This window comes from Triticum urartu, chromosome 3A, assembly GCF_056163025.1.
Source record: "Triticum urartu cultivar PI428250 chromosome 3A, HENAU_Tu73, whole genome shotgun sequence".
NCBI classification, from domain to species: Eukaryota; Viridiplantae; Streptophyta; class Magnoliopsida; order Poales; family Poaceae; genus Triticum; species Triticum urartu.
In genome coordinates, this window is record NC_141875.1 from 370591961 (window position 1) to 370617143 (window position 25183).

Genomic DNA, 25183 nt, shown 5'->3' on the forward strand with positions numbered 1-25183 from the left:
TCTTCAGGACTTGCCGGAGATCATACGTGTATCCCTGAGTAGTTTTGTCTCTGCCTTGACGGCGAGGTACTATGGGCTGGTGTTCGGCTTGGGTTGCCGCTCTGTCCCGACCACGTGGTGGTCGGTTAGCCGCATTGTGCGCTGACGACACGGGCTCTCACGCCTCGTCATCAAATTGAGCTAGTAATTTGCGCTTCGGGTAACTTTTGAGTGGTCGTTTGAGGCTGTATTCCTCGGCTTCCAAGACGTTAGTCCATCTATCATTGAGCAGACCTTGATCAGCTTGAAGGTGTTGCTGCTTCTTTTTCAGGCTCCTTGCAGTGGCTATCAGCCGGCGCTGGAAGCGCTCCTACTCGAGAGGCTCCTCGGGGATGATGAAATCCTCAGTGCAGAGGCTCGCGTCATCCTCGGAGAGTGGAAGGTAATTACTATCCTCCGAGTCTTCGTGCACGGCCTATTCATCAGGGCTGACTCGCCCATCTTCCCGTTCGGCCTGTTCGGAAGCTGGCTCAACGGGGTCTTCATTGTCTCCTGCATCGTCTAGAGTATTGTTCTCCTGTGCCAGTATTGCTGTCTTTTTCACGGCGTGACTTAGAGCAGCGCTACTGTCATCGAAGCTTTGGCTGTATCGCAGGGGTTTTATCTTCCACTTGGTCTTCTTTGTCATCGTGATACGTCTCCAACGTATCTATAAGTTTTGATTGTTCCATGCTATTATATTATCTGTTTTGGATGTTTAATGGGCTTTACTAAGCACTTTTATATTATTTTTGGGACTAACCTACTAACCCAAGGCCTAGTGCAAATTGCTGTTTTTTTTGCCTATTTCAATGTTTCGCAGAAAAGGAATATCAAACGGAATCCAAACGGAATGAAACCTTCGGGAGAGTTACTTTTGGAACAAACGTGATCTAGATGACTTTGAGTGGACATCAAGAAATCAACGAGGAGGCCACGAGGCAGGGAGGCGCACCCCACCCTCGTGGGCTCCTCGTGGCTCCACCGACCTACTTCTTCCTCCTATATATATCGATATACCCCGAAAACATCCAGGAGCACCATGAAACCCTATTTCCACTGCCGCAACCTTCTGTACCCAAGAGATCCCATCTTGGGGCCTTTTCCGGTGCTCCGCCGGAGGGGGAATAAATCACGGAGGGCTTCTACATCAACACCATAGCCTCTCCGATGATGTGTGAGTAGTTTATCTCAGACCTTCGAGTCCATAGTTATTAGCTAGATGGCTTCTTCTCTCTCTTTGGATCTCAATACAAAGTTCTCCTCGATTTTCTTGGAGATCTATTCGATGTAACTCTTTTTGCGGTGTGTTTGTCGAGATCCGATGAATTGTAGGTTTATGATCAAGATTATCTATGAACAATATTTGGTTCTTCTCTGGATTCTCATATGTATGATTTAATTATCTTCGCAAGTCTCTTTGAATTATCAGTTTCGTTTGGCCTACTAGATTGATCTTTCTTGCAATGGGAGAAGTGCTTAGCTTTGGGTTCAATCTTGTGGTGTCCTTTCCTAGTGAAAGCAGGGGCAGTAAGGCACATATTGTATTGTTACCATCGAGGATAAAAAGATGGGGTTTATATCTTATTGCTAGAGTTTATCCCTCTACATCATGTCATCTTGCTTAATGCGTTACTCTGTTCTTATCAACTTAATACTCTAGATGCATGTTGGATAGCGGTCAATGTGTGGAGTAATAGTAGTAGATGCAGAATCGTTTCGGTCTACTTGTCATGGACGTGATGCCTATATACATGATCATGCCTATATATTCTCATAATTATGCACTTTTCTATCAATTGCTCAACAATAATTTGTTCACCCACCGTAATACTTATGCTATCTTGAGAGAAGCCACTAGTGAAACCTACGGCCCCCAGGTCTATCTTTTATCATATAAGTTTCCAATCTATTTTATTTCGCAATCTTTACTTTCAATCTTTATCATAAAAATACCAAAAATATTTATCTTATTATTATTATCTCCATCGGATCTCACTCTCGTAAGTGACCGTGAAGGGATTGACAACCCCTTTGTCACGTTGGTTGCGAGGTTCTTATTTGTTTGTGCAGGTACGAGGGACTTGCATGTAGTCTCCTACTGGATTGATACCTTGGTTCTCATAAACTGAGGGGAATACTTACGCTACTTTGCTGCATCACCTTTTCCTCTTCAAGGGAAAACCAACGCAGTGCTCAAGAGGTAGCACATCGCCGTTTACTTCTTTGGGTGTATCCACCATGTACACGTCGTAGGAGGCAGTGGCCGTCCAGCGCCCGGTAAATGGCGGGTTTTGGGCCTACTCCTCTTCGGCATCGTCGTCCATACCGTCGATGTCTCCAGAGTCGTAGTCGAGCATGTCGGTTAGATCTTCGACAATGGCTATTAAGTGGGAGGTGGATGGGAAGCGAAATTCCCCATCATCAGCCCCCAGTTCAAACCAGATACAATTCGGTTGTGAGTCCCCCTCTAAAGAGAGGGTTTTTAGTGAGTTTAGCATGTCGCCTAGAGGTGAGTGCCGGGAGATGTCTGCAGAACTGAATTCGATGATCGGCGCCGGGTAAGGCTCGGCAGACGCGGATGCACGCAGTTTGGGGCCAGTGACCGGAGATGGATCCGGGGGTCCGGTGATGCAGATCCCGCTCGAGGTGGGGTCTGTGTGCGGCTCCAACGCCGCTGAGTCTGCGGCTTCCGTGGCGGGGTCAAGCCTACCGTCTTCAGATGGCACAAGCTGCTCCAGATCTAGGGCCAGATTGCTTACAGGCACAATCTCCTGGGTATGGTCCGATGACAGATCTAGGTCATGTTCATCGCGATGGCAGGGAGCGGCTGCCATGGGCTCAAATCAATCGAAGATCAAGTCTCTGCGGATATCAGCGACATAGTTCAAGCTTCTGAACCTGACCTGACGGCCAGGGGCGTAGCTGTCGATCTTCTCTAGGTGGCCAAGCGAGTTGGTCCGCAGTGCGAAACTACCGAATAGGAAGATCTGGCCGGGGAGAAAGATATCCCCCCGGGCAGTGTTTTTGTAGATGATGGATGGAGCCATCGAACCTTCTAATGACGGCACTGCGGAACTCTCAATGAAAGCACCAATGTCGGTGTCAAAACCGGTGGATCTCGGGTAGGGGGTCCCGAACTGTGCATCTGCGGTTGATAGTAACAGGAGACAGGGGACACAATGTTTACCCAGGTTCGGGCCCTCTTGATGGAGGTAAAACCCTACGTCCTGCTTGATTAATATTGATGAGTATTGGGGGTAACAAGTGTTGATCTACCACGAGATCGTAATGGCTAAAACCCTAGAAGTCTAGCCTATGTGATTATGATTGAACCTATGAACTAAACCCTCCAGTTTATATAGACACCAGAGGGGACTAGGGTTGTACAAGGTTGGTTACATAGAAAGGAAATAGTACATCCGGCCGCCTAGCTTGCCATCCACGCAAAGGAGAGTCCTATCCGGACACGGGAGAAAGTGTTCTATCTTGTATCTTCATGTCCCAAGAGTCCAGCCCATGTCCAATAGGCCGGACGCCCGAGGACCCCTTAGTTCAGGACTCCCTCACCCACTATTTGGGAGAAGCAAAGTTACTCTACTATCCCCGACCCTCAGTACATAGACCCAAGACGAGAAGCCTAAAGGCAGGGGTAGAACTGTAACTCCTCCCCTCACATTTCAGACAAATGTGTCTGTAAGACATGATTCCACTCCCCTCCCAATTCCCCATTCATACCTCGTGGGCGCCAAATCACCTTCTCCCCGGAAGCTCCCTTCTCCCGAGCCGCGAAACCTCAGCCCCTCCTCCATGGTGCCCCACCACACCAAATTCACATCTGCCCTCCTCCCTAATGCTGGTGAAACTGTCCATTTGCCATCATGCACTGGGCCGTATGCCTCTTACTCTGTGTTACTAGAGCTGCCTCGACGACGGCCGCGTGAACCGTACCGGAGCCGATTCACCCCCGCCGTTGTTCACGGCGCCGGAGCGGCTCCAACTTCGGATCCGTTCAAATCCTCGGTGCTGCTTCCTCATAGCCGTCGACCATCGCGACATATATGCCTCCCTGCTGCCGGTAGTCACCGCAACCGCGCCGGCCTCACCGACTCGGCAGCTGGAGCTGCCTACTTCACTGGGCCGCCAGATAGGTCTCACCCTCATCCCAAATCACTTTATTTAGGCATCAGTTATCTTAATTTTATTCTGGGCCAATTGATTCCCAATGGGAAGCAGCACCCCTCGAGGCGGCGGAGCTCCTAGGTTGCCGGTTGGCTGGTGTCTAACGTAAGGGTGCGGAGGTGCAAGTTTGCCGCAGAAGCAGTGCTTAGATGTCTATCTTAGAGTTGTGTGGGTTGAAGGTACTATCGCTACCGGATCTGGATGACAGCGAGTCTTTGTGGATTGGCCCGGGGGCAGCACAACCACGGAAGTGCGGTGGGGCGGGGAGCGGGGTTTTGGTCAGGGCCACAGACGGCGGAGGCAGGCTGCTCTGCTAGTGGTCGATGGCTCTTCAGGGAAGATTCTGAATAGTGTCAGCCGGGAGGCACAAGACGGCCATCAAGCCATCCATCGTAGATAGGACAATACCAAAATAAAATAAAATTGTGTGACACCAATTTATTCTTTAGTCAACAAACGTATGACCATTCTCGTACCTTGCTATTGGTCTCTTAGGGTATTTCTTCAGATCAGAGAGATGTGTCATTCTTAACATTATGCGTTTTCTGCATCTTCGGCCGCACTGTCTTCCGACTCACTACAACTGCTCCAACAAGGGAAGCATACACCGGAAGGGAGCTATAGTCCCCACTCAATAGTTCCATGCATCGAATGCGCGTGCCCGACATGGGCAGCCACAACAACTGCAGGGCCATCGACAAGTCGGCACATGATGCTCACTCCTATGGATGGTGGCCAGATAGGTTGTGCCCTCATCTTACTTGTGTGCAACATTATGGCTTTGTTATTCATCTAAGCATGGAAAATAGATTATCACATTTCACTGTATATTCATGCTCATCTCTTACATATCTTGTTCAAGAGTTAACGTTGTTCCATAGTTCAGCTAAGAGACTTGTTCTTTAGGTAACAATGTTCCATAGTTATCCTCCATCAGCCAATGCTATCCCACAGGCTGGTGATTATAGTAGTATACCACTTCTAGTATTGCCTATGTTGTTCTTTAATACTTTTGTGTGCCATCTAGTTAATCTCGAGTACAAACAATACATATTCTGTAGCTTTCATCTGTGTTCTCCCTTTAGTTTTTGAGACCTGTTTCTGGTAGTTAACCCCAGTCCTACTATTTATGTCGTCTACTACAGGCACTCATTACATAAATCTAACTACTATTTGTCTTCCTTGCATGTCAAATATAATTGCACACACTGATTTATCCAGAAAAATCTCACTGAGCAATGTAACGGCCAACAAACTTGACGTCAATGATACCCAATATGATGGAACATGTAAAGGCAGTTCTTCACAAGATTTCGAAAAATATGATGAATCCTATTCACCCCACAAGGTCCTTGCTCTAACTTGGCCCTTGATATGGGTACAACATGCATATAATGTCCTGGAGTGCATCTACTCTATTGTAATGCCTTGTGCTTAGCCTGCTGATCATGCATGTAAATATGGCATGCCTTCCTATTTTTCAATACCTATTCCATTCATGATAACATGTTTTCAAATTCAAGTACTGTCATTCTACTCTATCGCAATGCCATCTGCTTAGTTTGGACATCATGCTTCTGAATATCTTATGCATTGTTATTCATCAGTATGTACTTCACCTGTCTACCATACCATGTTCTTTTTTTACATTAAAGTGTTGTTCTAGTGGTCTATTGCAATGCCATCTTAGTTTCCCAATCATACATGCATATATTGCCTTAGTGTTTTTTTGTATGTATTCCGCTAGCATACAATTTTACATTCAAGTAGTGTTTTTTACACTATTGTCCTGTCGTATCCCTAACTCTTACATCATACTCCCTCCGTTCAGATTACATGTCGCAGAAATGGATAAAACTGGATGTATCTAGAACTGAAATACGCCTAGGCCCATCCATTTATTTCCGGATGGATGGAATACATGTCAATATGTCATGCCTTTCTATTCTTCAGTACCTATTCCATCTCTGATGTAGCATGTTTTATAATTGAAGCACCATTCTTCTATATAAGGCATGCAAGGGGAAGACAACTATGTTAGAATCTGAAGGGTTACAAACCAGATCTTTGCAAAAGATCCAAATGCCCGAAGATAATAAACCAACTCCAGTTTTCATAGATACTGAGCAGCACAGAGAAACTCAACTCCCACTGATAATAAGCAGATTCCAGTGGCCAAAGAACTAGTCCGCTCCAGTCCAGCAAAAATATGTCAACTCCATTCTAAAAAGCGTGTGCGTATCCTCGCATCATGAAATTTTATAGCATTCTGATCATATTTTCTACATGTTTCTTACCATATCTCTTTTGAGAAAATAAGGATAAACGATAGAAGAGTTCCTCCATTGGGATCGTCTTCGAGGAAAGTATCTTGCGAGAATCCTGTGTGCTCCAATGCTGATGTAAGTACCTGTTGTATATCACTATATATTTACATCAGCGTGTATTTTGTTAATCAGCGTGAATCCAACCTTTATCTGATCTGAAATTAGTTGTAGCAGAATGTTAAAGGCGACAATGTTGATTTTTGTAAGGAAAACTGCATGGTAGTTTTGCATACTGAGCTACATGAGTGTAGTATCTCATATCATGCACATTACTGAATTGTAGTGCTGCTCTGGTTGCCCATTCATTCATTCATTGTGTTAATGTTGCTTTCGTATTACCTTACCTGGCTGATGGTAGCTCTGCCATATTGTGTAAATTTGGTGTAGGCTGGTGTGGTCTGGTTGCCCAAACGTTCATTGTGTCAATGTTGCTTTCCTATTATCTGACCTGGCCAATGATAGCAATGCTAGTGTGTTAATTTGGTGCAGGCTGCTAAAGATAAGAAGACAAACTCTGAAAACGGCAAGGCTACCCTATTGTTTCTTTCCAATAAATTTAGGACATGTAATATGGCAATAACTCTTGATTAATCTGTTCGGTTGGTTCCCCTCCTAATTTATGTTATGATGTAGTGGTCGAGACACTCTCCACTATCAATAATACAAGCTTGCCAAAATCGCCATCTGAATCTGTTCAGTTTCCTCTGTCTCGAATGCATCAGAAAAAGTGTATGTTTTGAACCAATTAATGGCTAAAGGAATGATGGAAATGGTGGAGGAATCAGAGGTGCACATTCGTGCGCAACAATAACTGATCAATGTTTTCTGAGACAGTGTAGCAAAGCAGCAAGAACTTGCCCACATGCTTATCAGCGTCATCCGCGCTGAGGTTGCAGATTGTGATGTTGTAGATTGTTAGGTTCTATTCATTTATTTGCACTGGCATCAATCTTTGATTGCCTAGTGGATGTAATTTCTTGTAATATATGCTGGATGTGCAACATTTTTTCCATGTATGTTGTACCTTTGCTTGATCGGTTTTGGTCATGTGCATAACTGCTCATCATAATGGGCTCAAATTATCTAATTGGGTCTAAAGACATGTACGAACTTTAGTGGGCCCATTAAGTTAATGGGACGTTACCAGGCTGAAAGTTAATGGTCGGCCCTCTTACCTCCAGGTCGTTAACAGGCCGACATCGAACCGGGCAACAGGTGGGCCCATTTGATTTCATGGGCCGTTACCTGGCCGATACTAAGGTCAGGCTACATATGACCAAACTATACTGTGGGCCTTTAGTAGTCCGAAAGAGACAACGGGCTCGTATTGGACCATGAAGAGCATGGGCTGCTAAGAGGCTGAAAGTCAGCTCGTACTGTAAATGGCCCATTTATGTTGTGGGCCTCTAGCAGGCCAAAAGAGAAACCGGGCTGATATTGGACCATGAAGAGCATGGGCCGTTAAAAGGCCAAAACTCACGTCCTCGTGCAAATGGCCCAACTCACTTATGGGCCGTCAACAGGCTGAAAGACACACCAGGTCGGAAATTGGCCCAATACTTAAATGGGTCACTAAAAGGCCGAAAGATGTACATCTTGAAAATTGGCCCATCCTTGAATGGGACTTTAACAGGCCGAAACCACATCAGGACGACATTGGGCCCAAATATATAGCGGGCTATTAACGGTCTCGAACTGACGATGGGCTGCAATGGTGTCAAATCGTTAACGGGCCGTTGACGGGCCGAATTGGCACATCTCGTATGGGCCGTGGGCTTAAATGGACCTCACACAAGTAGGCCTTATATGGGCCGGCCTACTAATTCTTACCGGGCTGGCCTTTTTCATCGGAATGGGCCATTGTTGGGTCGTGCCACGTGTCGATCTATCATAGGCGCCTCATGTCCAATGAGTGGATGACATCTTTCCCAACGGTGAGCCGACACGTGGTTCCTCCAGCCAATGAGAATTTTACACGTGGAAAATCCCCATTGGTCCAGGCTGCTAACGAGTTATCGGATCCAGACCGAAACCCGATAGCTCAACGGCGACCCGTTATGGTGGATGCCACGTGTCAGTCACCCTTGACGAAAGCACTTCTATGACGCGTGATTTACTGTCATGGAAGTGGACACTTCCGTGATGATTATTTTGGTAATGTCATGGAACACTTCTATGATAGCACATGTTTGACTATCTTGATTCTGTCATAAAATCGTCATGGATATACATGCATGACAGAAAACGTGACCTAAAGTGACAAACACGTATCATCATGGAAGTGTATTTTTTGTAGTGTTGTCACTTCACTGTGAGGAGTAATTTGACCAACTAGTAGTATAGCACCACCATCTGGATTTAGTAGTACAACCACGTCCGGCTGGATTTAGTATTTGACTAGCAATATCTAGTAATGCATGTCACAAAACAATATACTACTCCCTCTGTAAATAAATACATGGAGTATGGTTTTATTCAGGTTTGAACATAGTTCTCGATGATATTATACACTCTCCCTTCCGGTAGATGGCTCAAATCTGAAGTATCATCAATCAGACTACTATTGTACTCACCGAGCGCTTAGCTTGGTAAGCTACCAATGAAAAATTGCAATCAAAGACTACTATTGTACTCCCTCCGTATTGGTTCATTAGTCACGTTACAAAAACCAAATAATCCCAAAACTTTTAGGTGCAGTGTATTAACTACCCACCTCGTTCCCTGTTTTTTGCCATGAAAAAGAAATCATCCAATAGGAAACATGGGGTGCGTATGCATTCAATGACTTGAGACTATAGCACAACATTTTTGGTTACATGCATTAACATTTTATTAGTTAAATCAAAGGTTAAAACTTGGCGCAAAATGCAAAGGGGACCAATAAACCAGTAAACATCAAAGTTATCTCATTTTGCCCCAACTTGGTCTCGGTGAGATGACTATACTACACCGGCACAGAGGGAGGGCCGAGGAGTAGATGGCCAACACACACGTGAATGCAAGTATGCAACACAGTCTGCACTTCTTATATAAAGGCTCCCCGCCAGTCCAATCTATATGAAATCCTACGCACCTACGCACCCTAACCAAGGCCAAGAGTGATCACTCCAATCACAAGATCAGTTGACTAGAAGCTAGACACATGGAGGCGATGAGCGCGAGCATCAGCCGGCTGTGCCAGATGGTCCACTATGCCGGCCCGCGGCCCGGAACTGAGGAACATCTCCATGTCGTGCTTGAGCCCGCTAGGGCAAGAGGCCTCTTGGACGAAAACTTTGTCTCCTTGTTTGACGAGGTCCTCGTCGACTTCCTTGACAAGTTCACCGTCATCAAGAAGCTCGTGCACGACCTTGACGTACGCCTCCAGCCCACGCGCCCAGGCTCTGCGATGCTCACCACCCTCAACGGCCTCTATGGTGACAACCTCTTCGATGCACTGGTGGCCCTGCGACTGCCCGCCGTCGCGCCGGAGAATGTCCACCTCGAGGCCGCACTCGCTGCGCAGCGCCTAGCGCAGTAGGACACCATCGACATAATCACCCACGTCTACGCGCAAATCTTCCACAAGGACTACTATGTGCAAGAGGAGGACGATAGGACGCTGGCCTTCTTGGATTACATGGCAACCTTGGACGACATTGTTCAGAAGCACGTTGAGCTCGCCGCCAATGTCGATGCTCCTCACACGTCGGTTGGTGACCCGACGCACTAGGGCGTGAGGATGTCGTTGATGGATCCGCATGTATCTTTATCTTTCCATCAAATCCATGCAGTAGTATATTGTACTACTAGTAATTATCTAACCTTTCGCATCAACTTTATAATTTTCTTACGTACTCCATGCATGAACCGCGCCAGAACCAAACTTCACATTACTCTAGGGAAAATGGTTATTTCTCTCTATCGATAGCGCCATGGAGCAGAACCAAATTTTACAAGTTACAAGCTCAAAAGGAAAAGCCTGCCGTGTTCGCGTTGCACCCCCACACTGTTGGTCCGGCACGCCGCTCAAGGGGGAATGCATGCTGTGTTGCAATTTCACTTACAACTGGGACCGCAGTTGCGCAAACCGACTATCGGCCAACCCCCACCCCACCCACAGTGCGATGGCTCAAAAAATAGGAGGGAGAAGAGATGGCTGTAGAACAAATTCCAAGAAAATTGGTGTCAGATGGGACTCGTGTGGGTGGCGTGTGCCATACTGCTAGACGTGAATGCTTGTTATGGCCCATGCCACCACAGTATATCAAGGTGCTGGTTATGTAGAGCGAACACATTGTCTCTCCAGGAGTACAGTACACCACTAGTACTACTCACATTGTCGTGAAATTTCTTGGAGTCTGTGCTCAGTCCTCCTCTCTCTCTCTCTCTCTCTCTCTCTCTCTCTCTTCCCAGCCAGCCAACAGACACGCGGAGCCCATCGACTGTTTGCTCACATGCGGTCCTACATGTCAGTGTAAAGCAAGACGACCCACCGAACCTACACATCTTTCACCTCGACATGCTGGTGATGAAAAACAAATCCAATAAAGATCTTCGATGGCCACTTTTGGAGTTACTCAAGAGTAAGATTCTATTTACAATTTAACCCAAGATGCACATCACGTGGCTTTAACAAGCACTCCATTTTCTTGCATGACACAACTTGGATGTTGGATGTCCCACTTGTCGGCAAAAGGAGGAAGAACTCGACCAAATATTCTCCACATTTAGACCGGAGGAGTAGGAAACACGGCAAGCCCTGTGCCTACATCATACTACGTACAAGCTCACCTCACGCAGTCACGCTATCACCCTATCAGCCTCCGTGCGACGCCTAGCTCTAGTTTATCTAAGTAGAATAACTATTATGCTAGCATACTCCGTGCCACACCGCTAGGGAAACGAGTGTTGTCTTGCATCTTCACTTAGGCCAACTCCAACGCGTGCAGCTCGGACGCGCGCTCGCCCAGCCCCCTTTCCCTCGACGCCCTTGAGCTACCCAACCACGACTACCTATTTTGCGCACCCGACAGCTGGATTTTGGAGTAGATCCGGCCGGGCTTGAGCTCGCCCGGCTGAGGGAGGCCGCGCTACGCCATGGACTGGTCGGGCACCAGTCCGGAAGGCCCCGGCAAGGCTGCAAGGCAACATGCAGGTACTGACTCCTCTAGCCGCTCAGATCTACACCATCGGCGGTCCGATGGCAAATACATGAATGGCGGTCAGCCGGGCTCGGTGCTGGCCCAAAAGCTCGTCGGCGCATCGTTGCCACTCATTATGTGCGATGACTACCCAAAGAAGGTCTTGCGCTACGTGTCTACAATGCCGGAACATTCCGGATGGGTGTTCATCAAGTGCTCAACCGATGGGGTATGTGCTACTTTAGCTTCGGTTATGCTCTCGGATTTGACTAGTTGTGCTAACTTAAAATTTTATTGTGTAGACTGGATGCAAGTTTTGGTATTGGGAAGAAGAGTACATCGATATATTGATAGAGCACGATTTAGTAGATGTTCGTTCACTTTTAGCTAGCATAGAGGCTAGAGATGAGACTTGTGCACTTGTTGATAGAATAGAGGCTAGACATGAGACTAGATGCGAGGAAGCAACGTCTTCTTCTTTACACTCGAAGAAGATAGAAGCACGCAAGATCGATCCTCCACAAATCAACAATGAATGCATCAAGAAGGCACTAATCCAACTTACATGAGCAGTTATGGAAGTTGGATATCTTCTATAATGTATTCTTGTGGTTCTTGTTTTCTTTGGTCTTGCTTTTCTTGTCAAAATTTGGTGATGTATTTCCATGTACCAAAAATCTATGGTGAAAAAAAGATATGTGTTTGCAAAGAAAAATGTACGCGGATAGGATACAACCAGGATGCGTCCACGCGTTGGGCGCACGGCCACCGCATCCGAGAAATGGCCCGGACATGACCCCATTGCCCTACCCAAATGGACAGAATCTTGGCATGGACGTCCATTTGGGGTCATGCGCTGGAGTTGGCCTTACAAGTGGGACCATAGTTGAGGAAACTGACTATCAGCCAACCCCCACTTCGCCCGCCGCCCGATGGCTGAGTAAGAGAAACAAGGAGGTTGAAAAGATAGCTGTAGCACAAACTCCAAGAAATATGGTGTCAGATGGAAGTCGTGCTGGAGGCGTGTGTCGTACTCCTGGATGTGAATGCTTGTTCTGGCCCATGCCACCCTTCTATATATCGAGGATTCGAGGTGCTGGTTACGTACATAGAACACATTAACATATGGCCCAACTCACACTGTGGCCAAATTTCCCGGAGTCTGTGCTAGGTTAAAAAGTATTCTTTGTGAGGGTGGATGTATGGTCTCAAGTTTGAAACTTGTTGTATTACGTATACGTAGACGTAGAGATAGTGTAGCAGTTTTGAAAGTTTGAACCCAAACATCAGAATGCAATTTCTACAGTTGATTGGACTCATCCAAGGACCTACATGATGGGATTCACAGCTACAGTAAAAACACCCGCCCGACGTGCGAAGCCTGTGAAGCTAGTAGTGCAAATAGCAGTAGTACTATTGTTGATTGGACTCATTCAATAATCTGTTGCAATGCACATAGAATTATGTATTCGGGATTTTTCCCTCATCGCAACACCCACTCTGAGAAGAGACTCGAAAGCCATTCATAAATTTAGTAAGTTTATCACAGGCATATCATTTAGCATTACATACAACAGGTCATCAACCAACAACGACAATGAGGATACATTATAAATACTAAAGTTTTCCTCACACAACAAATAACAAAGCGATGAAATGAACTTCAGCTCAACCAATCCTTGGCGTTGGAAATGCTTGCTTTGAACCAGAAGTGATCCTCTGGGAAGGGCCACCTATTTTCAATCTCGAGACCAACCCAGGAGTGATCATCCAAGCTGAAGCGGCCTATATCAGGACGCATACTGTGATAGCCATAGTAGAGAACCATAGCAATGTCCAAGGTATAGATATAGTTGCTTCTCATAAATGGTAGTAACGTTGTGTCAACAGGAGCTGGATCACCTTTCACCATCATTGGATAGTTTTGTCCAAGGAAGAGCGAGTTTTCTCCAAAACTATCAATACTGAACCAGGGAGAAGGTGTTGGCGCTAGCACACTAGTATCCATCCCGAACACCCTGCAACGGATGTTGGAATAGGTCCGGAGAGTGCGAACATGGGAGACAACACCTGCTTCCTTGGTAACATCAGCAGTGCCCTGTATACAGACAAGATTAGGTGATCCATCGGAATAAGTTGCCAGGCGTCACCGAGTTATAGGTCCTGCTCGTCCTCATGCTCGTCATCATCACCATCGTCATCTCCCCCTTGGTTATAAATTTTTTCAAGTATAGGTGGTGGAATGTTCATAGGACCTTGGAAACACAAGAAGGTTAATTAGTAAAGGGAAACTAGCTAGCTATACCGCATGCATGTGGGTGAAACAATTATAATTATGGTGGAAGAAAAATGTACCGAAAGCATCAGGATTCCATGCAAAAACAATGCCATGAGTGGTGGCAGCAAACACAAGACCCTCGTATGGAATTGCATCACAATACACATCCGTGTATAGAAACTAATTTTAAGCAATATCCATTGAGTTGAAGTATGAAGGACGGCAACAAGCTTGTTGAAGATAGCACCAACTTGATAGTTCATGTAATCCCAAGAGCGGTTGGGAACTCGACAAATTGCTTTCTTCCGTAGACGACAGTCACGATGATCGTATTTTAACGTACGTAGAATACCGGTGTGCTCAACTTCAGGGAAGTCTGAGATTTTTGGAAGTGGAACCCGATGACGAGTGTACACATTCACAAGTTCCCATTCGCAGTTGTACCCAATATAAATAACCCAATGTCCATTTGCGCTTGCCCAAGCCTTACGCTCAAGCGATGGCATCTTAACATCACGCGTATCATTATCAAGCGGCATCAACTTGCACAAGGCGAGGCTTCCGTCGCCCGCGCGCCAACAAGCAGGGTCATGGTGAAGAAGATAGGGGAGATCAAACCGCTCCTAGACCCTTGGGTTCTTTGTAATGGTGTTATTAGTTGAGTCGAGAATGGTCTTGAACGAACCTGCCATGCTAGCCGAGGTGATGACGTCACACCGATCAACGAGTTCCTCCACCGTGTCATCTTTCAGATCGGGGCAAGAATAACAGGGTAATTTCCGACCTGTTCCCTCCATGGAGAAGATGATCAAACAATGGTAGAAGGAAAGGGTGAAGGCAAATGGAGCGAGGAAGAGCATGCGACATGAGTTCCAAATCAAGAGGGAAAGGCGAAGAGGTGGTGTACGGTTTCCATTGTCCAAGAAGAGGCTAGTGGGGAGCGAACAGTTGCCACAAAGGTCACACACTGACGACAAGGCCGAGTGAACTGCATGTCGTATATCGCACACACCTTGATCTGGCTGATCATTTCTTTTGTGTTGCCTAATCACAAACAGTTCATCCGAGTGAACCGTATGTTGTATATTGCACACACCTTCATGTGGCTGCCCGTTTCTTTTGTGTTGCCTCATTGCAAGCAGTTAATTGAACTGAACCGTATGCCTTACATCGCACATGCAACTAAAATCTGAACCGTGTTTGATGCATTCTTCATCGCAAATGTTTTGCACCTTTTTGACGGTTTTTTACACCATCGTTTGCGATTATTGCATCGCACGCAGTTTCGTTGAAGGGTCTCTGATCGTACTGTCGCGTTAGCAGCATCTTGCAGTAGTGTATGGGTTTCTGTGGGGGAGGCCTGTCGAGAAGGGGCATGGAGCGCCCGTAGTTTATGCGGCGGGGAAGGAAGATCCACCGGATTCTTATCGGTTCTTCGCCGCCTACTTCATCTGCGGCCTCTGTAACCCTTCTCCGAGTTCTTCAAGGCGATCATGAACATCCACGGGTTCCACCTCCTTGACTTCACGCCAAATGCAATGGCGACTGAGGGAGTCCTGGATTAGGGGGTCTTCGGACAGCCGGATTATATCCTTTGGCCGGACTGTTGGACTATGAAGATACAAGATTGAAGACTTTGTCTCGTGTCCGGATGGGACTCTACTTGGCGTGGAAGCCAAGCTTAGGCAATACGGATATGTATACCTCCTCCTTTGTAACCGACCTTGTGTAACCCTATCCCTTTCCGGTGTCTATATAAACCGGAGGGTTTTAGTCCGTAGGACAACATACAATCATACCATAGGCTAGCTTCTAGGGTTTAGCCTCTTAGATCTCGTGGTAGATCAACTCTTGTAATACTCGTATCATCAAAAATAAATCAAGCAGGACATAGGGTTTTACCTCCATCAAGAGGGCCCGAACCTGGGTAAAACATCGTGTTCCCTGCCTCCTCTTACCATCCGCCTTAGACGCACAGTTCGGGACCCCCTACCCGAGATCCGCCGATTTGACACCGACATTGGTGCTTTCATTGAGAGTTCCTCTGTACCGTCGCCAGAAGGAAGGATGTCCTCCCTCGTCTTTAAAGACGGTACTACTATTGGGGGAGCTTTGGCTGTCGGCCAAACTCTCCGGCTAGGCGGTTTCATCATGACCGCCTGTTCGGCTGCCGCGCCGATGATGACTTCTCGAGTCATCGAAAACAACCTCCACGTCAAATCGGCACTCACCGAACAGATGGATCCAATGGAGCTCGCCTCCTTAAACGAGCTCTTGGATCGCATCGCCGCCTTGGGAGTCGCTACGGACTATGATCGGATTAGGCTTAAACCCGATCAAAGGGAGATTAACTCTCCACCGGTCACCCATCATATTGTAGTGGTGGAGGAACAATGCGGCAACCTTTCCTCTATCTTGAGGACCAACTATGTCCGGACTCCCGAGCTCTCCGAGCCGGACGCCCGTTCGCGGGAGGACAACATCCAATCCCTGAACTTAGAGTTAGGCAGCGGGCCAGGATTATCGGGTAACACCCCAGAACCGGAACTTCCAAAATTTGAAACTCCTCGGCCCTTGGATCCCAGATTAGGTAAGGGTTCGGATTCAATTCCACCCACCCACCCAAACATAAGCGATCTTTCCCACATCAGGCAAGAGCCACAGGAAACAGTACATCACTATTGGGCCAGATTCCTCCTTGCGATGAACAAGGTTAAGGACTGTTGCAAGGAAGACGCAATTCGATTTTTCTGCAATAATTGCACGGACAAGGGAATCCTTAACGCCATAAATCACCATGAGATAACACGCTTCGCTGACTTGGCGTCCATAGTACGAAAGTACTGTGTGATGGAAAGTGCCTGGAAAACCGAAACAAACTTTTGGGATAATCCGGCCCTGAATACAAACCTAGTCCGAAATAAAAGGGTGCATTATTACAATACACCCGGGTCAACTACCAAAAAGCAAAAACCCTCTACAGGGCATGGAACCATACTAGAGGGATGGCTCAATGGACCCTGCAAAATTCATAGTACAGCGGATACAATACCAACGCACAGCCTTAGAGCATGTTGGATACTCCGGCAGGTGGCCAAAAGTGGTGAGGATATTCTTCTCCCAAATACCACGGAGCACCATCCTGTGGATAACAATACGGTGTTAACAGTCTTTGAGACCTTCACGTCAAATAATAGGCACAAGCGAACACTCCGTAGCATGGCCAAAATCTGCCACGTAGCAGCAATAAATCCATGGAGTGACACGGCTATTACCTTCAATGCCAGTGACGAACCTAAACTCCGAACAGCCCGAGCACCAGCCACACTGGTCCTTAGTCCAATCATGGACAACTTTCGACTCACCAAAGTACTCATGGACGGCGGCAGCGGATTAAACCTCATCTATGAGGAAACTCTTCAAAAGATGGAAATAGACTGGAACCGCATTGAGCAAAGTAGCACAACCTTTAGAGGAATCATCCCTAGTCGGGAAGCACGCTGTGTCGGATAATTACAGGTCTGAAGAAATTACATTCCAAGTGGCCCCGTTTAGCAGTGGTTATCACGCTCTTTTAGGACGGGAGGCGTTCACAATCTTTCAAGCCGTACCCCATTACGGGTACATGAAGCTCAAAATGCCCGGGCCCAACGGAATCATCACTCTCGCCAGCGATCCGGACATAGCACTCCGCGCCGAAAACAAAACAGCTGCATTGGCCCTCGAGGCTTTATCCGAAGCCCTCTTGGCCGAGGAGTTAACCACGCTACGCTCCAAAGTGGACAGGGACGACGTGATACTCGACAAGAGATCCAAGTCCACCTCTTTTAAACCAGCGGATGAAATAGTAAAATTCCAAGTCCACCCAACGGACCCTACAAAAACAGCCTCCATCGGGGCATAGTTAAACCCTGCTGTGGACGCCGCACTACGAGAGTTCCTGCGCGAGAAATGGGACATATTCGCCTGGCATCCCTCAGACATGCCAGGAATCCCATGCAGGCTGGCCGAGCATAGCCTCAATATCCTAAAGGGATTCAAACCGGTCAAGCAAGCTCTTCGGCGTTTCTCCGAACCTAAGAGACCGGCCATGTGAGAGGAACTAGCCAAGTTATTGGAGGCCGGATTCATCAGAGAAATAAAACACCCGGACTGGCTAGCAAACCTGGTGATGGTACCAAAGAAGGACAAATCCTGGCTCATTTGTGTCGATTTCAAAGACCTCAATAAAGCTTGCCCAAAGGATCCCTTCCCCCTCCCATGCATCGATCAAATCATTGATGCTACCGCAGGACACGAGTCATTGTGTTTCCTCGACGCATACTCCGTTTACCACCAAATCAAGATGGCAGAGTCCGACCAAGCCGCAACGGCATTCATCACACCATATGGTCCCTTCTGTTTTAACACAATGCCTTTTGGGCTCAAAAACACCGGCACAACATATCAGCGCATGATTCAGACATGTCTGGAGAAACAAATCGGCAAAACAGTAGAGGCATACGTAGACGATGTGGTCGTCAAAACCAAACACGTCGACTCTTTGATAGACATCTTGAGGCTCACATTCGACAACCTCCAAACGTACGACATCAAGCTCAATCCGGAAAAATGCGTTTTCGGCGTACCAGCCAGAAAGCTCCTGGGTTTCATTGTCTCCAGTAGAGGTATTGAAGCTAATCCGGCCAAAATCCGAGCTTTGTCACAGTTGGCTACCCCAACAGACCTCAAACAAATCCAGAAGTTAACTGGATGCGTGGCGGCTCTGAGCCGCTTTATCTCCCGCTTAGGAGAAAAGGCTTTACCCCTTTATCGCCTCCTTCGGCGCACCGAACACTTTGAGTGGACGGACGCGACCACAGCCGGATTGGAAGAAATAAAGTCCATCTTGGCAACCAACCCAATCCTGGTCGTGCCAAACATTAGCGAACCAATGTTGTTGTACATTGCGGCAACTCATCAAGTTGTAAGCGCGGTGCTCGTTGTCGAACGGGAAGCGGACGGACATAAATTCCCTCTTCAAAAGCTGGTATACTATGTATCCACTGTCATCACTCCATGCAAATCACGGTACCCGCATTACCAAAAGATAGCCTATGCGGTATTCATGGCATCCCGGAAGCTACGACACTACTTTCAAGAGTGTTTGATTACAGTAGCCTCAGAAGTGCCACTTAATGATATTATAAACAACCGCGATGCTATGGGCCGGAGTGCCAAATGGGCCATTGAACTCCTCCCGTTCGACATAACATACAAACCTCGACGAGCCATTAAGTCTCAAGTATTGGCCGACTTCGTCGCTGAATGGACGGCGGCTGAACTCCCTAAAGAGTACGGCGCATACTCCAATTGGATCATGCACTTCGACGGTTCTAAAATGCTGGCTGGTCTAGGGGCTGGCGTCGTCCTGACGTCCCCAACCGGAGATATCGTTCAGTACGCATTGCAAATATTGTATACAGACTCCAACAATGCAGCCGAATACGAAGCTCTGTAGCATGGTCTTCGGATGGCAGTCTCCCTGGGAATTCAACGCCTGGAGGTGCGTGGGGATTCAAACCTCGCAATATCCCAAATAAATGGAGACTTTGACGCCAAGGATCCGAAAATGGCGGCCTATCGAAACGTCGTCCTAAAAATGTCAGCTCGGTTTGAGGGGCTCGAATTTCACCATGTGGCTCAGGAAAACAATCAGGCGGCGGATATCCTCGCCCGCATCGGCGCAAAACGTGATGCGGTCCCCCCAACATATTTTTGGAAAGGCTTTTCAAGCCATCCGTAGTATGGGAAGGGGACACCGGTAACAACAGTCCAGACCCGGCCAACATACCCGATACCGAACTCTCTAACACAATCGGAGGCTCCACCACCGAAATAACACCTTCAGCCCACGAAATAATGGCCATTATTGCCCTGTGGACAGAACCATTCCTGGCCTACCTAACTAGACAGGAACTTCCGGAGGACCAAAATATGACAGGCTACATAGTACGGCGATCCAAGGCCTACAAGGTCCATGAGGGAGAATTGTACAAAAAAAGCACTACCGGAGTCCTTCAAAGGTGCATCTCCGAAGAGAAAGGGCGGAATCTTCTGGCAAAAAATCACGCCAGACTCGGCGGTCATCATGCTGCAGCCCGGGCTCTTGTAAGCAAGGCCTTCCGTACAGGATTCTATTGGCCAACGGCCCGGGCAGATGCACAGGACTTGGTCCAACGTTGTGCCGGTTGCCAGCTCTTTGCAAATCAAAGCCACATGCCACCCACCACCCTCTAAACAATCCTCATTACATGCCCCTTTGCGGTCTGGGGCTTGACATGGTTGGACCCCTTAAAGGGGGAACCCACAAGAAAAAAATACTTATTGGTCATGGTGGATAAATTCACCAAATGGATAGAGGCCAAACCTGTTAAAATAGCCGAATCCGGACCGGTGATAGACTTCATATCCGGGGTTGTACACCGTTATGGCGTCCCCCACAGCATCATCATTGATAATGGAACGAACTTCACGGCCGACGAGGTAAAACTCTAGTGCAGCAAAATGGGCATCAAGCTCGATTATGCTTCAGTCTATCACCCACAAACCAACGGTCAAGTCGAGCGAGCAAACTGTCCTATAATGAGCGGCATCAAACCCAGATTAGTGCAGTCCTTAACTGAGTCTAACACGCACTGGGTAGAGGATCTTGACTCCGTACTCTGGGGGCTGCGGACCACGCCGAATCATAGTACCGGATATACACCCTTCTTTATGGTGTACGGCACAGAGGCAGTCTTGCCCTGTGACATAATTCATGACTCACCTCGAGTGCGCATGTACGAACAAAGAGAAGCCGAGCTCGATCGGCAGGACAGTCTGGACACCTTGGAGGAGGAGCGCGACGTAGCCAAAGCCCGTTCGCATTTTATCAGCAACAGGCTCGCAGATACCAAAGCAGAGAAGTACGAGCCAAAACTTATAACGTTGGCGAACTAGTTCTACGCCTGCCGGATAAGAAAAAGAACAAGCTTGAGCCCAAATGGGAAGATCCATTCATTATTGACAAAGTTCTGACCAGTGGAGCGTACCGACTGCGGGATGCATTAACTAGTCGACTCGAGCCGAACCCATGGAACATGGCTAGGCTCCAAAGATTCTACGCCTAGCACCGGACTCCATGTTAGTACCCTCCCTTTTTCCATTTTCTGCATATACATTATCTGTCTTGTTTCTCTTTCTTTCTTTCTTTTATTATTTCTCTAGGCCTTCAAGGGTCACCTTGTGCCTCGCTGGCACATTACAGATGCGCTAGCCACACTCTTCATACCTGGGGGCTTCTTTCACAGTAGCTTAAATTATTTATCTGGGCCTCATGCCCAACACATGTGTTATACTTCCGCATGTACCTTTTTTCACCATTATATGCATCGATACGACTTCAGTTTTGGCCAAGATGGGTTGCCTGGCTGTTGTATTTATGCCCTACGTTCCCGTTAATTCGGCTAGCTCATAAGGGGAGCACCTCTGCGATTGTTACTGCCGGGTCAGCCGGATGTGTACCTCAGACTGGGTGAAGCCGAAAGCTAGCGTTCTTAAGGGAATATTCGGTCGGTGAACAAAATATGAGTTTTATTTATTGTCCATATCTGCCCCAGATGTTTTTCCTGCGTTTCCTCTCGCTGTCCGGACATGCACTTTAGGGCATGCTTACCCAGGGAAAGGAACCCTTAACGGAACTATTTTCCCTGGAAGATGTTTCTTACTACCCATGTAATATAACATAACTAGTTGGGCACTTGTCTAATAAAGCACTAATGACCCCTACGCCTGGTCTCCACGCATACCCTGATTCTTATATAACTGAGAGGGTATTCGGATACACTCCGGACTATTGGGCCCAGAGGTTGAAGCGAAAAGGTCCGCAACGACAAATGATCTACAATCCGGCTAGAAGGCATTATACATGTCACTTTAATTACATAGTAATGCAGACTGACTAAATTCCTCTTCTATACCATCCAACAGGCGATCTAGCTTACAATCCTGTTGAGAATACTTTGCGGCTAGTTCTACTTGCCCATAAACTAAGCTAACAGGGATCTCTTTCCCGTCGGGCCCCATTGGTCCGACCTCGGCCATGTGATTTGGGTCTGCCTTGGTATACCGCATCTTCACCATGGCCCAGGCTTCTCTGCACCCTGTCGGCAGGCTGATATCTTCCATAATCGGAAGCGCCGCCGTGCTCCCTTGAGCTTCTCCGCAAGCTCGGCAACACCCTTTGGCAGGGAGACGGATGGCCACAAGGCCTGGGCAACACCCTGCATCACCAGCCAAACTTGTTCGTGCAGATGTGACAGCTCGGACAGAAGATCACCCGTAGACCCGGGCATTTCCTCAGCGGGACGACCCATCAGCATACCTACAGACATAACGCTGTTAGTCGGCTTCTTCGCCGAACTCCTTTAAAAGGATTCGTTCAAGCACTTACTGAAAATGCCGCGCCGAAGCCGCTTATTCTCCTTCTCGGAGTCTGCAAGCTGGCCCCGAACGTCTTTTAGTTCCACGTTCAGCTTAATATTGGCGTCTTGGAGATTGTTTTTCTCCCACCTAACCTCAGTCAGCACGCGTTTGCCAGCCTCTAGCTGTCGCATAACATGCTGGTCCTCCGGATTCTCTCCGGATTCATCTGCAACATCTGTTGTTAGAACTGCAGCCATGCCGCACGTTATATGGTAACCATCATTCTTTAAAATAAATGTTACCAGCAGGTGACTTTTTCGGTTCCTGCAAGGCAGCCACAACAGCCCGTAGTTGGGTATTGCATTCTTTTAGCTCCTGTGACAGCCTAGTATTCTTCTCTTTAAGAGCCTGCACAATAAAGATGATCCTTAAATCAGTTCTGCTAACTGTTTCAAGTCTCAGGGGCTACTGATACATATAAATCGTCAGATTTACTCACCTGTACATCCTTTACATACTGATACGTGGCTCTGGTTAGACCATCTTGAGCAGCACAGAGGTATGCCTCTCCAGAATTGAAGGCGTCAAACGCCTCTGGTGAGAAACAAGCGTCACAGAGTATGGCCCGGCAGCGCCTATGATTCATAGCGCTTTCCACTTCTGAGTTTGTAGCGGATAATCTATCCACATCCTCTGTAGGAGGATTATCCGGCGCCTACCCCATATCGGCTTCTGCCTCCATGTCCGGTCCTGGCGCCCGACTGGTGGAAGCGTGATTGGCAACATCGCCGGACATATTCCGGCGAGCGTTTTTTCTGTTAAAGAAACGCGGGCGTCATTACATTTTGAGAAAGACGACAACCATGGAGAGGGGTTTTTCTTATACCTTTGCGCCGGCGTCTCTGTCCTAACCACCTTCCTTTTTGGCCTACCCAGCCTTGGTGCCTCTTGTTGGCGAGTTGCTGCGGGTTCGGCAGGGCGTCCCGAATGCCTTCCCTGTAAAAGATGCCATGTGTATATGGTGGGTGAAGTGACTAAAATGGGATCCTAGTTTTGGAGTTGGGATTTTTGGTTCTTCTTACTTGCGATGCAGGGAGCAGTCCGGGATAGTCGGCCGTAATGGCCACCATGGCATCGTCGCAGCTTAACTGATAGAACTGCCGGTCTATCAGCTCCACAAATATAACCGAATCTTCTTCAAGTCTGGAGTCAAGGGCCCGGTCAGGGTCCTCTGGTTGTGGAGAAGGGCTGCTGACCTCCTTTATGGCTTTTTGCAGTTCCTGCCGCAAAGTGGCAAGGTGAATACTTACGACAAAGAATACGGGAGAAATGGGAGCAGGGAGATATAACTTACCCATCTTGGAGGATTGTACATGGAGAATCCATCTCGTGGATTGATGCAGGTGAACTCCTCTTCCTCACCCTTGAACAATTCAGACAGAATTTTTGCTAAAGCGGCAGCATTGTCCGGACCCTTACGCCCGCAGCGGGTGGCGTCATCCGCCTCGTTATAACACCACCAGGGGTGCCCACGGTATTGAAGTGGTTGCACTCCCTGCATTATGCAAATCGACATAACTTCCATTATTGTCAATCCTGATTAAGCCAATGCTTTGATCTGGTTCATCAGATAGAGGACTTCTCTGTTGCCTTCCGCCTGGGGGCTCCGTGGGTTCCAACCTCGGCGCTTCTTCAGAGGAGCATTGTTGAACTCAGGAAGACCCCGCCGAACAGGCTCCGGAAGGGGAACGTCCTCCATATAAAACCATTCTGAAGGCCAGTCTTCGGATGACTTCTTCGGGGTACCGGACATGTATCCGGTATCGGCGATGCGCCATATTTCGGCTCCGCCCACTTGATAAAGTGATCTCCTCTGTATGCGAGGGACGAGGCAAAATAGCCTTTTCCACAGCTCGAAGTGAGCCTCGCAGCCCCGGAACAACTCGCAAAGAGCAACATAGTCGGCGATATGTAGAATGGAGGCAGGGGTGAGATTGTGTAATTGGAGGCCGTAGAACTCCAGGAGCCCGTGGAGGAACGGATGAATTGGAAATCCGAGTCCCCTTAGTAAATAAGGAACAAGGCAGACCCGTTCCCCCATGGAGGGACAGGGAAAGCTCTCCGCTTGCTCCCCGCCATTGTAGGTGGCAAGCCCGGCTCGAACGGGCACCAGATACGCCGGAGGGAGAAATCCTTAATCTGCAGTTCGACTAATCGACTGTGCGGGACTGAACACCTCTCCCAATCACCGGGCTTAGGGCTACGGGGGTGGGAGGAGGAGCTGCGGAGGTCGGCCATGCTGGAATGGATCTTTCCCAAACGCGCTCTGATGGATTCTCGCTGGGGGAGGACGGTATGGATGGGATCTAAGAATCCCCATCCCTTTAATAGACAATTTATTTATCTGGCTAGGGGGGCGAATGTAAAAACGCCCTGGCGCCTCGTATTCATTCGACGCATGGGAGAAAGCCCTTATTGGGCACAGAAGCCAAGAGGTTCAACATTTATGGAGTCAGACACTGCTTACGAACACTTGAAAATTGGAGAAGAACCCGCCTTGCAATGCCAAAGACAACACTGCGCGCCAGACTCATCATCATTGAAGCCTGGTTCGGGGGCTACTGAGGGAGTCCTGGATTAGGGAGTCTCTGGATTGCCGGATTATATCCTTTGGCCGGACTGTTGGACTATGAAGATACAAGATTGAAGACTTCGTCTCGTGTCCAGATGGGACTATACTTGGTGTGGAAGGCAAGCTTAGGAAATACAGATATGTATATCTCCTCCTTTGTAACCGACCTTGTGTAATC